At 49.4% G+C, this 18316-nt stretch overlaps 1 long non-coding RNA gene across 1 annotated transcript in view; it reads left to right on the forward strand.

Annotated features, from left to right (window-relative positions):
* The first annotated feature begins 648 nt into the window (after positions 1-648).
* The window catches only part of LOC105854153, a 124220-nt gene continuing 106552 nt past the window's right edge, over positions 649-18316 (forward strand). Inside the window, exon 1 of the long non-coding RNA XR_001145863.1 lies at positions 649-773. This is a non-coding gene — a long non-coding RNA (uncharacterized LOC105854153). The remainder of the gene's footprint in view (positions 774-18316) is intronic.

An 18316-nucleotide genomic window follows, 5' to 3' on the forward strand; every position in this document is an offset into this window, starting at 1 on the left:
CAGGGTTGAAAGCAGGGCTGTTTTCTGTGGGTCCCCTTGTAGCTTCACATCTCTCTCTGCCCATTAAGTGAAACTGGAACAAGCCATTTGGGTGACTGCAGCCACATCTGGCTGAAGTGCCCAGCTGTTGCTCTTTCCTCTCTTTGGTTTTCAGTCCCCATGATGTGGACTCATTACTGCTGTGATCGTTGCTGATGACATTAATGCACGGAGCTGCCTCTCCAACGCACGTGCCATCTGCTCCCATCAGCCCTGTGGGGTAAGTGGTAGGTAATTGTTTCCCATCGGTAGTCCATTTTCTCAGATAAAGGATGCGAGATTCAAAAATAAACACCCACTCTGACTCATTGCGATGAGGCCGGCGTGGATCGGGGGGCAGCCACCCCATCTACCACAGGGACTGGGTGAGGCCACTCTCCCCGTAATTCAAGTCAGAGGGCAATTTGATTCATTAAGTGGCTCTGGGAGAAGAGGAGATTCAGGGAGAGAACAGAGGGGGAAAATCCTTGAGAGTTCTTATAAACCAGCAGGGTCAGTGCAAAAGAGAAGGGGAGAGATGGAGAGAGAAATTGGTGATTCATCAGTGAAGGCGCGCCAGCGGGTGGGAATGAAAGATAGGGGTCCGGCCGTTTCAGCAGCAACCGAGCCAGGGCCCTGCACCTCTGCTTCTCAGCTACGGAAAGCTGTGGCTTTGACTCACTCAGCGAGGACCACAGGTTACAGATCAGAATTGAAAAGGAGACTTGCCAAGAGCGCCAGGCAGGGCTCAGAAGGTGGGTAAGCACAGCGTCTCGGTGGGGGTGGGGTGATGCCAAAAAGGGAGAGCAAGGCCAGCGAGAAATGTGATTCAGCTGTATCTTCCCGAGATGTCAGGAGAGCCTTTTTTTTTTTTCTTTTTAGGCTATTGCTCCCCGTGGCTCACTTTTAACCTGTTTTCTCACACAGAATTCCTCCCTTCAAAGCTCATCGCCATGTACATTAGTCATCCTATTCAGCAGATATTTCCTATGCTCCTTTTGGAGGTTCCGTTCTCACTGGGAGGTTGCTTTGGGCCTTTGGAGCTGGGCAGACCCAGATTCGTTACCTTGCAAATCTGTAACCCCTTTGAACTTCTGGGTCTCTGCAGTGGGGTAATTGTCCCAATTTCCTGTGATTGGCTTGAGAATCAAATAAGAGCATGTGCTGTGTGGCTCGGGCCAGAGGCGTACAGGCCCTCCATAAACATGGCGCTGGGACCCCCACATCCCTCCTCACATGCAGGGAAGCACCACTAACCCTTCCAGCCAGCCCACTTCTCCACCAGCGGGGCCTGCTACCTGGCATTGGGGCATCAGGAGCTCAGGCCTTGATTTCATACTTCTTATGCCCATCTGTTGGTTCCGCTCTTGGGAATTGATCCATCCCTCCATGGGCTGGGTGGATGGGGCAGGAATTTCCTTCCCTGGCCTTTGTAGGGTGGTTGAGCTGGTCTTGGGGGGTCCAGTAACCTGCCTGCCAAGTCATTGTTCCTGAGCTAGAAGGAGATTCCCTAATACCAGGCTTGCTCCAATCACAGGCCGTCCTGCTAATTGATTCATGTTATTTTATTTTCTGTACCGGTGGTTAGGGCCTCAAGCAATTTTATGCAAATTTATGAACCTTATGCAAATGAGGGCATCCCTAGACTAATTGCACTCAAAATGGAAGCTTTGTGGGCACCTCCCCCATTCAAGTGTGCCCTGACTCCTTCTCATCCTTTAAATTATTTCCAAACTCCCCCATTTCCACAAGCCCCCAAGAGCAGCAGCCTACTCCCAGTCTCCCCAGTTGTGGGCTACCCAGCTGCCATTCTGGAATATTGGAGGGACAGCTCAAGGACCGGAGGCTGCCTGGTGTCCGAGAAAACTGTAGCCTTGGGGGATACCTTTCCCAGCTTGTTTTTATTTGAAGTCATTTAAATCCTATCTAGCTCCTTCTGTCAATCCTCCAAGAGCAGGAAGACCAGCCCAAGAAGCCTGCAACCTGCCAGCCCTGCACAGAGCCTGACAGGGCCACCAAGTGAGGACAGGGCTGTATGGGGCTTCCCATCTCCAGGAGGCCCCGTCCCCAATCTTAGGTCCATTCTTGGTCCCAATACACTGGCAATTAATCCTAGGAAGGTGTGGTCTCTGGCCAGATGTTGTAAAAGCAGAGACAGGGATGGAAATGTAGGTATAACTGATCTGTTGGTGAGGGTGGGGGGCTTTCAAGCAGGATAGAACAGGGGAAGGCTGAGAAAATGGGGCTCCAGCTGAAGTCTTGATGCTCTCGGAACTCTGAGATAACCGACCTTTAGGTGAGCGGGTGGAATTTTGTATTTCCCCCACTTAGACAGTCTTCAGTTGGCAGTACCCCAGGGAACAGGGCCTCCCCCATCTGAGAAGGGGTCACACACGAAGCAGGGGACATCAGTGCCCGCCTAGGTGGGGCACCAAGGGCTCTCCGCAGGCACTAAATGGAATGCCGGGCCACGTCTGCTGAGACAGAGGCCCTACATAGCTTTCTTAGACTGTTTGTTTAACCTAAGTCAACACCAACATCTCTGTAAAGCAAGTATTGAAATGATCCCCATTTTGTGAGGAAATAACTACTTAGGGCTCAGGGCAGATGGCCGCTTGCTTCCAAGGTCATAGGACTATGAACCTTCTAGACAGAGGTTCTTACAACGTGAAACTTCTGACCTTCCTGTAGGTCTGCTCAACTGGGCGATGGGCCAGGACTTTTGTCTCCAATCACTTAGATGTCCAAGGTCAGGACGTGCCACTTCAGAACACATGTACCTAGCTTTTCTGAAGAAACCTCCTTCCCCATCCTCCCTCTTGTTGGGTCATTTTACAATACCCTTCATAGCAGTGTGTGCATGTGTGTGTGTGTGTGAGAGAGAGAGAGAGAGAGTCTGTGTGTGTGTGTGTGTGTGTGTGTGTGTGTGTGTGTGTGTGTGTGTGTGTAGGGGAAATGTTGCCAGGGTGTGGGGTTGGAATTACAGGACACAGAAGCAGAGCTTTAACTTTCCCATCCAGTCTCAATCCTTCCTGGCCCCTCTGTTCCATTTCACCTCTCGCCCTCTTCCCTCTCCCTTCCCTTCTCTTTTCAGCCCCCTTCCGCCCCCCTTCACTCCCCACCTTTACCTCTTCCCTCTTCCCTCACCACCTTCTCTTCCCTCTCATCTTTCCTACCCGCCTTTGTTTCCCTTTCCTCTCCATAACCCTCCTCTCCCTGACCCCCTTGCGGTCCCCATTTCCCCTTCCTTTCTACCCCGTCTTACCTTTTGTAATTTCTCCCTCCATTTCCATCCTTGCTTCCTTCCCGCCCACCCCCTTCAGCCCTGGCCCTCCACCCCTGCCTCCTAGTGGGCAGTCACCTTCGCCCTGGCCTAGAAGGAGCCAAGGTCTGTGTCTCTCAGCACGGATAAGCAAGCTGAAGTGCTGCACAGGCTCTGGTCTGTTCCATGCTGTTCCACCACATCATCTCTTCGCAGGGCACTCCTCGCTCTCCCCTGCTCACTGGTGGGGGGCACTAGAGTGGAGGCCAGGGAGGCACAAATCCCCTGGGTCCTTGGTGTGCTGTACTGTCAGGATCCAGGGCTATGAGAAGCTTGAGCAGGCCTGGGTGGTATCTTCCACCTGGGCGTGGAAATCTAGAAAGGCGGTGGGGGTGGCACAGAGGGAGAACTGCGTGGAAGATGAGAGATGCTACAGGAGATCAGTTTGTCTTGACTCTGGTAAGTCTGCCACTAGGCAGCAGGTGCCAGAGCTGTCTAAACTCATGGCACTCTGTATGAAGAACAAGGCCTCAGGCCTTGACCACTCACTTTGGTCTCATTCTTGCTGTGCTGGGCCAGTGTTGCCCCTGTGCGCTCCCCTCCATTAGGCCTCACATGGTCCAAAAGAAACTCCCTTCCATTACTCCTTCCCAGCTTCCCCTCTGCCCTCTGAATCCTCTCAATCACCTTCCTAATGCCTTTTCTACCTTGGCCCTTTTCCACACTTCTGAATTTTCTTCCTGGTTGCATGGTTGGAATTTGTCTACTCAAACAGATTCCATAGTATCTTACAAGAGCTTGCATCTCCAACTTCCCATCGTTTAAGAATTGCTTTTACATAATATTTGTATGAATACTCACTCTAAGAATTAGTAGGTAGGAGGCAAAGTAGCCATTAGCTCCATTTGCAAATGAAGAAAATGAAGCTGCAAGGGGAGTGGAGCTCCATGGAATTCTTATGGCACGTGACCTCTCAGGTGCTCTAAGAGGATGTGCCTGCTGTGCACTGCACAAGCATTCTACATTCAAGAGAACTATTTAAATGGGAGCTAATATGCTCACATATGAGAATGTCTAAGGAGAATGTCTCCATGCCCTGCTGTTTAGACCCTCAGTTGGAAAGACTAGATTGCTGGGGGTCACTCAATGACTGAGACTGAGGCCATCTGAAAGTTGGTTCTCTCATGTATGTAGAACCTAGGCTGAGCTAACCTCAAACTTAGGGCAGTCATTGGATAGCCTGGACTTCCTCACAACATGGTGCCTGGCATAGGCAGACAGTGTATGTGGCAGATCAGGGCTGCAGGTGCAAGTGATCCAGTGACAAGCTGGCAATGGCATCACCTTTATGAGCCAGTCTTGAAAATCAGTGTCATTTCTACTGTACGGCATCAAAGGAATCCAGGTGAAGGAAATTAGAGAAATGTGAGGAGAGTCAAGTTCATTTTGTAGGGGAGCATGTGGAATGGGGTATACTATTGTGACCATGAGGACTAGTTTTCTCTGCTGCTTCACAAACTGCCACAGACTTTGCGACTTGGCTCCTGAGCATTTTCACCATTTCTCTGGGTCAGAAGTTCGAACACAGCTTACCTGTCTCCTCTGTCATACCCTGTGATGCTACTGACACAGTATCAACCAGCTTGGGTTTCTTGATGGGGCTCCTCTTAAAAGCTCATGGAGTTGTTGGCAGAATCAGACTTCCCACCTGTGAAAGGCCTGTACTGAGCAGTGTAAGTTTAAGGGTCAGTGGCAAAAGGTACTTAGGAGAGCAAAAAGAACTATATAAATAGTCCTTATTATCTTCCAACTAGACTGTAAAATCCCCCAGGTCAGGGACACTGTATTATATCTAGAACAGGACTAAAGACATGACTGAATGTCAAGAAATGCGGTCAGCTGGATGCATTGAGTATGCATACATAGGTGAGGGGTAAAGACCTGAACTACAGAGATTCTGAGAGGGTCAGGGATATGAGGAAGGAGATACCCAGCTGTGATAGCCACTGTTACTAATACACGCACAAAAATTGGTCATGGGCATGAAAATAGGAATTTTATTTTGTCTCCTTATTCTTGAGGAAAATCTGAAAAGGCACAGTATGGTGGTTACCACAGGGCCTTTGAGGTCAGAGAGATTTGGATTTGAATGCCAATTCCCTCCTTTTCTAGTTGAGTGGGCTGGGCAAGTTACTGAACCTCTGAGTTCAGGTTGCCCATTGGTGAAATGAGGGTTGTGGGAAGAGTCAAGATGTGTGTGAAATGGCCCACATGGCCATGTAGATATCTGTTTAACATCAGCTGGTCTTGAAGTCTACATAGTGTGTTGCCTGATTCAGATCCTGACAGCACCAACTTCCTGGCTGTGTGACCTTGAGCGAATTATGTAATGCCTCTGGTTATATAAAAAATAGGCAAAATAAGGATAATAATTTCATATGCTTACTAGAATAGCTGTCAAGAATAAATAAGCTTATATATACAGATACATAGTACTGAGAATAGCACATGGCCCATGGCAAACGCTCAGTGAGTACTAGCTCTTGTTGATTTGTACATCATCTGCTCTCCCTTCTCTTCCTCCTTCTCCTCCTTTTGCTTTTCATTGTGTTTTAGCTTGGATATTCCTGTTAACCATCTCAATTCTTGGTTGCCTATGATGAAAAAGCCCCTAAGCTGCCTCAGAACCCCCTTAATTTGGTTCAACAATTAGCCCAGAGCGGGGAGAATAGTCCTTCTTGGCCTCCCCTGGCTACTTTCTGGAACTGTACCTCCTTCTACTCAGCTGCTCAAGCCAGAAAGCGAGGAACTAAAGCAAACACCTCCAGCCCCTTACCTTTCACATCCCAAACCACCAAGTCCTGTTAGTTCTCCCGCCAGAACCTCTCTTGTCCCCAGCCCACCGTCTCCTCAACACAACTTGGTCCCAACTACTGTCATCTCTCACCAGCCATAGTTCCCAGCTTGCTTCTACCTTCTCTGCCCTGCACTCTGCAGCCAGTGCAATCCTGTCCATCCCATACTCAAAACTTCCCACGGGTTTCCCACTTCACTCTCCCTGAACTCCAAGGGCTTGAGCACAGCACTGGGTTCTGCAGCTAACTGCTCTGATCCTCCCTTTGGTCCTAGTGAGCTGTGCCCCTCCCGGCCTCAGGTCCTTTGTATCTGCTAGTTCTTTTGCCCAAAATGCCCTCCCCCACCCCTCCTCCTCCCTCATTCCTCAACTAAATGCTGTGTGGAGAAAGGCCTCCCACCATCTGCATTAGGTCCCTTTGTTTACTCTTTGGCATCCTGTTCTGCTCCTTTGCTTCTCCTCAATTCTTAGCTGAGGGTGTGTTTGTTGCACGTCTAACCATTCCTTCCCATCAGAATTCCTCTGAATTCCATGGGAGCCAGTAGAGCATCCCTCGCTTTAAAGACAAGGCCCTCGATAAATATTTACCGAAGGAATGAAAGCATTTACAATGTCCTTGATCCATTATGAACTTTTTGGCATATCTAATATTCATAGCAGGTCCCACTGAGAAACAGGCTGAGAGAGGCAGAGAGGAGGCTGGCTTGAGTCACGTGGCTGGTGAGTGGCAGGACCTGCAGGGAGGCCTGTGGCTGTGTGAGACCCAAGCCCTCAGTTCCCAGCAGCTTCTCTGTTGGATGCCGGCTAGATACAAGACTTCATTCTGTGTGGGCAAGGTGCCTGAAGCGGGCAGACAGCAGCTAGAGGTCTGTGGCCCCGCCTGGGGCAGGAGTGAGTGTGGGGGTTCCCACGGCTTCCTGTTTCCCTGCAGTGACAAAAACATATAGTCGAAGGTGGTGGACTCTCTGGTCTGCCCTTTTAGGGAAGGACTTGCTGCCCCCAGCTGTGGGGACTGCTACCCCGACAATTCTCAGCTCTGAGACCCTGGAGGGAGAACCTTAGGTGTTGAGACCAAACAGAGCCAAAACCATCCTAGGCTGGAGCTGCCTACCCCCAGGGCTCCTGCCCCAGTGACTGTGAGGTGGGGTATAGACTTGCCTCAAGGCACTCCTATTCAGTTGGGCTACCTCAGCTCCAGAGCTCTGCCAGGACAGAGGACAGCTGAGCTGGCCCCAGCACCTGAGCTGGCCCCAGCACCTGTATCACGACTTCACTTCTCCCCCTGCCGGGGCCTGTTTCCTTCCTCACCTAGGCACCAGTCCACACAAAGGGGACTTCCCAATAATCATTCCGCCTGCCAAACGCCACTTCGCAGTGCCTTTCTGGAACACGCAATCTGTGCTGTTCAGTACCCAGGCCCCACCCCACCTACTTCGTTTCTGCTCATAGCTCGTGTATTTTTCTGAGGGCAGCCTCCCACCCTTTCTTCTCTTGGAATAGGATGACCTGCAGCTTCCTGTGCAGTACCCAGTCCAGCCCAGGGGCTCCCCAACTTGAGCATGCCGGAGGACTGTTAAACACAGATGGCTCAGCCCCATTCCAGTGTTGCTGATTCAGTGGGCTGGGGATGCGGCCTGGGGATGCGCATTCTAACCGGCTGCCAGTGAGGCTGCTGGCCTGGTGGGCTATGCTTTGAGAAGCTGATCTGGGAATACACAAAAAGTGGTTCTCACCTAAGTTCCAGTCGGCGGGCCTTTGGCAAGGCTGCCTACAAAAATTCTCCTCCAACGAGAAACTTCTATTTGATTATGTTTAGATCAGCAAGAAGCCTGGCCTGCATGACGCTTATGGTCAGGAGAGTGGCCAAGAGACTGAATATAGGCAGATGTCCGTTTTTGCTGGCTGCCCACATTTCCATCCAGCCAGAGCCCTGACTTCCAGTTCTTCTGTCTCACTTTCAACTTCCCTCCTTTCCAGTCTGCTCTCAGACCCGTCTAAATCTCACTCACTCAGGAAGCCACCTTCCCAGACACACGTGCACAACACATTCTGGGCAAAGCCCAAAATGTTCTAATCTACTCTCCATGTCCCTTAAGCTGGAAGTCTCCAGAAGAGCGACAAGAAAACAGCCAAGGGGTGGGCCAAGGCTCAGGGAACTAATTGAAGAACGACTCCTTTGCGGGGCGTTAATACCTTGCAAAGAAGTGAATCTACTGGCATTTTTTTAGAGTTTAATAAAAATATATATGCACCGTGAGAAAATCACAGCAATAATTCCTTGCACCTTTGTTCCAAGAAGCCCAAAGCACTCCCCATATATTATCATATTCATTATCCTATTTTCTTCACGTTTCTCATTAATTTTTTTCTGAGGTGATATATTAATATGAAATTCTAAATCACATTAAGGAGACCACGAGCCCAACTCGTTCTCCTCACCCTAACTCCACCTTTCTCTTCTTCCCTTTCCATCCATCATCCTCGCCACCCTCCTCCTCCCACCTAGGGGAGGGTGAGTCAGAAGCTAGTAAGCAGCTGAGGGGAGGTCGGGAGATTGGAGGAGGGTAGGCAGCAATTGCTGCTTTGCCAGTGGGCCACTCTCCCAGGCACCCTAGCCCTACAGGACCAGGGTAAGACCTGGACTCTGATGGGCCTCAGGGCACAGACATGCCTTGAGCCCCACCCCCTTAATGGGTATAAAACATATTCCCCCTCTCTCATGCAAGAGGGGAAAAAAATCAGGCTCATTACAGATATTATCATGCAGCACTTCATATTTCAAAGAGCTTTATAATCGCTAATTAGTTATTGCCAGAGAATATGGAAATGGCACCTAGCTGGAATCCCGCAGACTGGAGGCCAGAGTTCCGCGGCGCTGTGTTTCTCCTGCAGGCAGGTCAGCCAGAGTTGGGTAGCCTGGCCCAGCTGACCTGACCTGGCCAACTGCAGGGCAGAAGTGCTAGGACTTTAGTCCTGACCAATGCAGGCCTGAATGGATGCACCCGGGTAAGGGAACTAAATCGTGTCTGCTAAGGAGAGCCCAGACAAGTGCTTCAGTGGAGAAAAGCAACGAAGAGAAACACTTTCTTTCCTTCCCAGCATGCAGAGCTCAGTTCCTAGTACCTTTACTGGGATAGGCCTGGGGTTCATGCCAGGGTTTGCTGTGTGCCCAGCAAAGGGACTCCCACTGCAGCTGTCTGGAGATCTCAAGGACCCAGCAGGGTGCTGATCAGATTCTGAAACCCCTTATTCCTATTCCTTTTTAGCTGGGGAAAGGAAACCCTAATAGGGCGTGCATGGATGTCAAGTTCATCTCTTCCTCCCACCCCGCCTGTCTTTACTCTGCCTATCTTACTCCACTTTCAAAAACAATTCTTATAGCTAGTTAATATCTACAGTCTGCAGGCCCCTCCAGAGAAAGGAGGGACAAGGAACAGCCTCATTCACCCTGGATAACCTCCGTCTCATTTGAATTTCATTATAAATCTGCTCCGAAGCTGAAGTCAGAAAGGGCCTGAAGGAGGCGGGCCCTGGCGGAGCTGACTCAGCCTTCCTGGAGGGCCACTGTCTTGGACGAGAAGGCAGGATGGCAGGCAAGGTGCACTTCATTTAAGACTCCATCCCTCATCTCTCCTGACCATGGGGACTAGAGGTGTTAGCTAAAGGAAAACTAGGAGCCCAGAGTTAGCAAAAGCTTCCTTTCTAGCAAAGCACACCCCCAGGGGCAGGACAAGGCCTGAGGGAGCATGTCCGCCTGAAGCAAATTCCCTAGGGCCCAGTCCTGAGAAGCTCCAGAAAATCTCCGACTCCTGAGGAGTGGTCATAAATCCCAACACACACATCCCACTTTCTTGTTCCACAGTAGGATGTGTGAAGGAGGCGACTCCATCATTATATTCTTACGCTTCCCCTAAAGCTCGTGTTTGTGCCAATGGAGAACAAAGATGAAGAGATGGAGACCCGAGTCTGCAGGAATTAAGCCTCGGTCTATGTCTTAAGGAAACATATGTCTACCCTATCCAAGATTTTGCCGTCAGAAAGAGTCATTTTGTCCTTTGCTGGCGGAACACCTATCAGAAGCTGCCTGTTCTTAGCACATAACGGTGCTGTGAAAGAGATTGATGTGACCCCAGACCTAATTTCTCAGCACTCTGTAGGAGAAGGAGCTTAGCCCTTGCCACACTGCAGAAGGCAGCCTGTGGAATCCGACGCTCCAGGCCCAGCCTGTTTGTCAGGGTCAAGAGGTAGGGTGAGGCCCTGGTGTGCCGTCTTCCCAAAACCTTTGGGAATCAGCACTTAGGCAATCTGGGTCCTCCAAGGACATGAAAACAGGCCCTTCCGCCCTCTTCCTCCTTCCCTCAGTTTCATGCTGAGGTAACTAGTACCTAAACTCCCCAGCTACTCTTAGTATCCTTCCCTGCCCTTCTTCATGCTTTCCTAAGGTTCCAGAAGTCAGAGGTGGATTGCTCTGGGATAGGACCTGGAAGCCTATCCTTCTGCATGATTCTTAGGCCAGAATGGTCTCTCTCTACTCCTACTACCCACACTGCCCTCAGGTTGAGGCTTCTAGTTCCAGCCTTCCTTTTTAGTCTGGCCCCCTTCTGATGCTCCCAGTAGACAAAGAGGTTGCCTTCTCCATTGATAAGAGTTTCCAGAGATTTAGTCATCCTCTTCTTCCTGGTACAAACAGAGAAACACCTTCACAAATAGATTTCCCTTATAAATGTAAATGTCCTTTAGGAAAAAGTAAATTCTACAGCTGGTCCTTGAATAAGGTCATTCCTTTCAACGTGATTTCATTATAATGTTGAGAAAAAGACAATCCCAGTCAACACTGAACAAAAAGACATTATTTGAGGACCCGGTATAAGTCCTTATGAGTCTTTTACTTGAAGGCATGGTGTCTATAGACAATGTGAAATGAAGGTCTCACTAAGTTTTCAGAGCTTCTCCTGGGCCTGTTATTTATTAAGAAGAACCAGCCTAAAATAATCCTTAGGCCAAGGAGTAATATTGGGGCGCAGAGAACTTTGCTTCCCTTCGACTGTAACCTCTAGGAACTAACTGATGGACTGAGGAGGGCCAGGTATAATGCTGTGGTGTTGGGCAACTCCCAGGATGACCTGAAGTCTGGACAGTGCCACCACGCAAGACCAGACACAAGAACCTGCAGGCACACGGCCCAGCATAGCCGGGGAAGCCCACAGAAAACTTCCAGTTTTATGGGCAGCTGCCCCAGAGAAATGGGGCTGCCTCCCTGGCTGCTGACTTGAACAAGCAGAAAGTGGCCCCAGCTTTTAGCATGGAACCTCCTGACATCCTGAACAGAAAAGCACTAGGCATGAGGAAGTTGGCAGTAGAGTGGTTGAGGACCCAGACAGATTCTGGAACCAGACCTCCTGTGTCTGAATCCTGGCTCTACAACTTACCAGCAGTGGGATTTAATTTCGATTGGCCTCTATTTGTTCATCTGTAAAATGGAGAGACTAAGCACATGCCAGCCACACAGTTAGCACGATTACAATGTCAGGGCAGGGGTGATTCCCTCCCCCCCCAACCCTCTCAGTTCTCTTGCTTGGTTTATTAAATCAACATGAGGCAGATGAACGAGAAAAAAACAAAATTAATTTTGTGTGTCCATAGGTCTGTAAAATGATGAAAATATGCAGTTTATATACTTTTCAGACAAAGAAATCATAAATTGTGAAGATCTGACAGGGGAAAAAAAACTTTAGTCTTGAACACTAAATTAAGCACCGTTTATTTATACAGGCTAAACAGACCCTGAGTTCCTTGTCTGCAGCGATAAGGGTATCTTCTACCTCCTGATGCAGGGACGGTGTCTTTCACATGGGAGATTTATTTCCTGCTTTCAGGGAGACAGAGAGGGCCAGAGTGTCATTCTTGCATTGGCTGTTTTTCAAGGAACTTTAGCTCAAAATATTCAATATGCCACTTTGGCACATTTTGGGGCAGCTTGCCCTGGGCCCCAACAGCAATGTCAGCTCTAATGATTATGATCATACTGCTTGGCCCGTTTCCCTGCATGGAGAATACCACTCAGGAGGAGGGCAGGCCAGCTGAGGCCTGGGTGGCAGCTAGAGTCTCACGGAGGTCTGGAAATAAGGAGATCTAAGAAGTCTCTGGAGTCTGCATGTCCGGCTCCCTTTCCAGTAAAGTTCCTGCTCTCTGCATCCTGTTTCGCCAGGAGAGCCAAAGCCTCAGTTCAGGTCCACAACACAGGTCCCTTCCTCTTCTCCCCTCAGTCAGGAGTTTTCCTGCCTCCCCTGTCCTCCATTTCCCAGGCCCTGAACAGCAGTATTTCCTCTGTGAGCCCTGTTTTTATAAACCCTGAACCCAGCAAATGCTAAGAACTGGAACCTGGCGGAATGCAGTCTCCCTCTCTTACTCGCCACTTAACCCTCGCAAGGCCCATCGCTCACTTGAGACTTGGTTCGCTCATCTGACAAACTGGGATAAAATGGGTGCCTCGGAGGCACTTCTAAGACTCATACAGGAACACTTGTGAAGGCACTCTGTAAAGCGGAAGCGCCAAACAAGCCACACCATGTGAATCTTCATTTTCTTGTTGGCCCTTCCAACCTTTCTGGTTCATCTAGCAAGTCTCTCCTTCTTACCTGCACGCATCTGTCAGATCCTGCCATGTAACTACCCCAGACACAGTGGCTTAAGATAACAACAAATTTTTATTCCCTTGAGTTTGGGTAGATTGTGTGGGTCTACTAATTTGAGCTGGGTTTGACTGGGCCCATTCACGGGCCTGTGGTCAGTTGTTTGTCAGCTTGGGGGCTTTGGCAATTTGGGCTGAACTCTCAAATGTCTGAGGCCCCCTTTGGCCAGCACAGCTCTACTCCATTTGTCTTATTCTTCAGTAGACTCCCTGAGTGGGGATCTCATGATAGAGGCACATGAGCAAGAATAAGGACAGGCAAGGAAGCAAGCAAAGTGCCCATGTGACAATGGGCACTGCCACTGTCATTTCCATGTTCCCTTGAGTGTGCTCAAGCCCCTGTGTGCCCTGTGGGACTCTGTAGGGGACTCCAGGGTCTCTTCCTCACTTATTTAGGACTTCACCAGAGGATGCAGCCCTAATCCTATGCCCTAACCAAATTCCAGACCCACAGAATCCATGAGTATAATACAATGATTGTTTTACATGACTTGGGCCTGGTTGGGTTGGGGGGCGGTTTGTTGCACGATAACAGTAAGCAAAAATATGGCCAAAACCCAAACCCATGAGGGGGAGAAATGAGGGGCACAGAGGTATTATGCTAATACTGCAAGGGCCCGCAGGACCGGAAACAATTCCACAATCTACCATAGAGCTTCTCTCCAGTGGTGTTAAGAGAGGCCCAGAGAAGCTCCTGCTTTGTCCATGATCGCATAGCATCGGCAGATCGCATTGTCAACCCTAGAACTATCCATCTCTGTTGACTTGCCAAACCCTCAGCTGGGATTGGTTCAAGAAATTTCACCTGACAATGACCTTTCCAGTCAAAGAGAACCCTGTGAATGTGGACCCCGAATGATTCTCTTCTCGGTGAGAAAGCCAGGGCCAGTACCTGTTGTAAATGCTGGTGTAGTTATCGATATATATTGGGTTTCATTGTACCAGTCTGTTTTGCGGCTGCACACCCATGATGAGCCACCATTTTTTTTTAAAGATTATAAATGTAACATGCAAAAATCATATTTGCTACATTTATACATATTTATATCATACATTTGCAGTATATAGAGGCACTCAGAGTATATATTATTTATAAGCGTTGCTGCTGCTCAGGTTTGTTAGAAAGGCTTAGAGTGAGAGTGTGTTTGTAAAGTGCTCCAGGGTCCTCTGGGATGAGGGCAGCTATGTAAGTGTAAGTCATTATCATTAAACTAAACTGCCTTCCTCCGATTACTGACAGCACCGAAGAGGTTCTCCCGCCTCCCCGGCCCCTGCGCACGGCCTGGTAATGCTAGGATAATATAAAGATAATATTACTGTAATAAGTGCTTTGCAGCATTTATGCCTTTATTACCAGCAGCCATATTGTAAGGAAGGGAGAGGCCCCCAGTGCACCCTGGGGTTGGTGCTGAGCACGGAATACTCGGAGAGGTGAGCAGAATTCTGGGTTCAGGCTAAAGGTGGGGGCAGTGCAGCATGAGAAAAAGTGCCACTCCTCACCCCCATCTAGAGAGCTTATTTCTAATTTCAGTCCCGATGTGTTCTTCAGTCCAGCTGGTCTGGACTTGGGTGGTGTGTAATCGCCACAGGGGAACTGCTAGGTTTCAAGCCCTGGGGACAAACCCACAGCTGTAAGTGGCTCCCAAATCTGGAGAAGCCCAAATTCATTGCAGAAGCCCTCATTCTGGGGGACCAAGGAGCCTTGGACTTCATTTCCATGGCTGAAGGGAAGCTCGTGGTTGCCCCCAGGTATCTACGACAGAACATGCAAAGTAAGGAGCTTTGGAGTAGTTCCTGTGTTGACGCAAGACTCCTTTCCTCTGAGAGCTGCAGGTTTGTTAAACTTGTTACAGGTTGCGTACATTTTCCTGTCACACACTTGTGATGTGGAGAGATGTGTTATTTGTGTCTTGTGTATCTGGGCAGTGAGAAATACAGGTATTACAGCCACCATCTTATCTTGCTCTTTAACAACTCGTGAAACCAGTCTTATCCCATCAGCCCATTTTATAAATTATGGAAACTGAGGTTGAAAAGGGGTGGATGAATGCACCAAGGTGGTGTGTCAAGGTGAGGCAGAACTGGAATTCAGGCCTTTTGACCTGAGGCCAATGGCCCTTTCCCTTCCCTGGGAAGGGAGCTTTTGACATGGCCTAACATCCCCAGTTTTGCTTTAGAGGAGATGAAATCAAAAGGGAAAAGGCCATGCACTGGCTCTCCAATACTACAAGACAAACCACCCTGACTTGCGTGGCTGAACATAAAGGCAATGGCTTTATCATTACCTCTGGGGTGTTGCGGAGTGACTGCCTCAGTGAGGCAGCGCATAGTGTCACTCAAGTGGCTGTTGTCAGATAGGTGCAGGCGGAGACACCTCGGAGTTTTCTTCTCTCCAACAGCTGGGGACTGGCACAGCTTGGGCCCTGTCCATCTGCATGGTCTTTCCAAGAAGTCTCTCCAGCATGGCAGCGTAGGGACAGCTGGGTTTCTCACACAGTTCAGAATTCCCAAGGTTGCTGCCCTGTGAGAGAGACAGGTGGAAGTAACATGGCTGCTACCAGCAAACCTTGAAACCACACAGCATCTCTTGTCTCGCTGGTAACTTTGTTAAACCTGAGTCCAAAAAGCCGCTTAGCCTCTATTCAAAGGGAAGTGGGCACTTAGCTCAACCTTTTCTGGGGGGGGGGGAGCAGCCAGAGGCGCATTTTAAAACCAGGCTAGTTCTGCTCAGACCACTTCTCCATGGGGGATCCTTTCAGGAGCCCAAGCAGGACTCAGGTTGGGGTGAACCACTTCTTCACAAACTCTGCTCTCACCTGCCTCCTATGGCAACCAGACGGCCCTCCACTAGCGGGGGATCCAGGCAGGGAGTGCCTGGCTGTGCTCCCTGCTCCTGCACTGATGACTCCAAAAGCCCAGACAAGGGCAGGCTCCTGGGCCACCAGGGCTGCTGTGAAGGAGCAGGAAGCCACCATCAAAGGCCCCAGGGAGAGCGCCTCGCCTCAGCGGGAGCAGCTCTCCGGTGGCTGCTCCAGCCACAGCGCCTGGGCCAGAGCTGCCGAGAAGGTGTGTTTGCCTTTTGGCTGAGACGCTTTAAAAACCCCAGCGACTCGGTTTCATTTTGAACCTGACAGATAAAAGGCCGACTTTGACTGAGAATATTAACTTTCTGGCTCCTGCCCAAAAAGCTGAACAGATGAGGAAATAATATAAAATAAAAGGCGTCTGCAAACACTGATTGTCGGCTGCTTTCCATAAAATACGCCCACTGTTATGTGTAACACTCTGAGTCTTTCATTTCTCAGCCCCCCCCCCCCCCCCCGCTCTTGTTCACTCCTGGTGCTGAAGGAACTGCCTTCCTTTAGTTAGGGAGAAAAAAAAAGAAACTAGAGGAAAGGGTACCTGTGCTGAAAACAGCCCCAGCCCCTCTCCAGGAAGAGGTGGTTGTGCCCACTGGCCAGAGCTACTTCTACTGGGGAGTACCAGGCCTTGGAGAAGATAGGGGAGGGCAGCTGAGAGCAGAAGCTGCAGGCAGTACTCTGCTTGGGGCTCACCACACCCCGTGCCCTGCTCTGCTGCTGCCTCTGTGGCTCCCCTTAATGGGGAGCAAAAGAGACTAGGAGGAACTAAACTTGTTGCTCATTGGCCTGCAACTTAAGATGACAGGATCACTTGTGTTCCAGTTGCCTGGGCTGCCCTAACAAGGTACCACACACACTGGGTGTGGCTCCAACAGAAATGTATTTCTCAAGTGCCGGAGGCCTCAAGCCCAAGACCAAGGTGCTGGTTCCTGCTGAGGGTCGTGAGGGAGGATCTGCTCCAGGCCTCTCTCCTTGGCTTGTAGGTGGCTGTCTTCTCCCTGTGTCTTCACGTGGTCTTCCCTCTCTGTGTGTCTCTGTCCACTTGATCTCATAGGAAAGGAAAGCAAGAACTGGAAGGTAGTTACTCATGAGCCCTGAGCAGCGCCCACACATGGTCAGAGCAGCAGACAGAAACAGGAAGCTGCACCAACTTGATCTGGGACAGCCGGCACCTTCCCCTAGCTCCCCACAAACTCATTTTCTTATAAAACATAGAAAAGGAAAGTTAACCATTTGTGATTTGAAGCCCCATAGAGTGGGTCCAGTCTACCAAAGTCTCCCTGGGGCCTTTAATGACGGCTTCCTGCTCCTTCAAAGTCTGCTCCAGCCCGTGGAGTCCAGCACCAGCATCCCAGCAGAGGGTGACTTTCTTCTTCCTCAGAACTTGGGGGAAGGTTTTGAAGCACCCATGAAGCCAAGACAATGGCCCTTCACTTGGGGCACCTGCTTTGACACACCCTCTCTTTACTTGGGCATCCAGAGACCTGAAGAAGTTTTAAGAGTTCAACCTGCAAGAGACTGGAATAGAGAGGAAGTAGAACTGCTCCAAGAATATAGCTACTCAGACTTTTGTTTTACTGTAACAGTAAGAAATTCTCATCAGCCCCAGCACACACATGCGTACTACACCCACGCTTCAACATCTGCCTTCAAATTAGACCCAGATGGATGAGTTCTCCTCACCTTGGCTGCTCCCCCCCCCCTTATCCAAACTGCCATCATCTGCCACCTGGCTTATCCCAACAGCATCCTAACTGATCCCCTTCTTCACCCCACCACCTAGTCCCATGCCTGAGTCAGTCATTTCTCAGCCCAACAGTAGCAATGAGCCTATTAAAAGGATAAGTGAGATTATGTCACTTTTTGGGTCAAAACTCTCTCTGGGCACACCTCAAAGTCAAGTGCTGCCAGGGTCAAGAATGGCCTCATGTCCGGCCTTCTGCAACCTCTGGCGTCACCACCTTTTTCTCCCTGTGCTCCCTACACTCCAGCTACATTGATCTCCTTGTTGCTCAGGGGAAGAGGTTCTACAGCTTTCCGGGAGCTTAGGGAAGAGCAGGAGTCCATTCGGTTTTGGTTCAGGGCACCTGGTGCCAACCTCTGCCCTCACCACAGAATGCCAGAAGGGCTTAGTGTTCTCTTCTTGCAACTTCGTCAGAGATCAGTTGGCCATTCTGCTAGGAGTTTACATCTTGATGCTTATTCTGTTCTACTGATCTACGCATAACCCTTTCCAATACTGTATTGTCTTGATTAAGTCTAAAAATTGTGTAGTATGCTTTCTTTATGCTTTTTCAACTTTTAAAATACTTTTAGCTCCTATATAACGTTTAGAATCTGTTTTTCCATGCACAAATTTTGTACTAAGTCTATAAATCACTTTGGCAACAATTGAAATATTTATTATACTGAACTTTAACAATTCATGACTATCGAATATCATCCCATTTCACCATTTCTTTAAGGCCTCTGATTTCTTCGTCACTATTTGTAGTTTCCATCATACAGATACTGTGCGTATTTTTTCATATTGTGCTTAAGTAGATCATTATTTTGGAGTAATTATAAATACAGTGTTTTGTTTTGTTTTGAAAATTTCCTTTACAATTAATTGCACAATCCTGTTACAC

Source organism: Condylura cristata, unplaced genomic scaffold, assembly GCF_000260355.1.
Source record: "Condylura cristata isolate star-nosed mole 26May11 unplaced genomic scaffold, ConCri1.0 scaffold00027, whole genome shotgun sequence".
NCBI classification, from domain to species: Eukaryota; Metazoa; Chordata; class Mammalia; order Eulipotyphla; family Talpidae; genus Condylura; species Condylura cristata.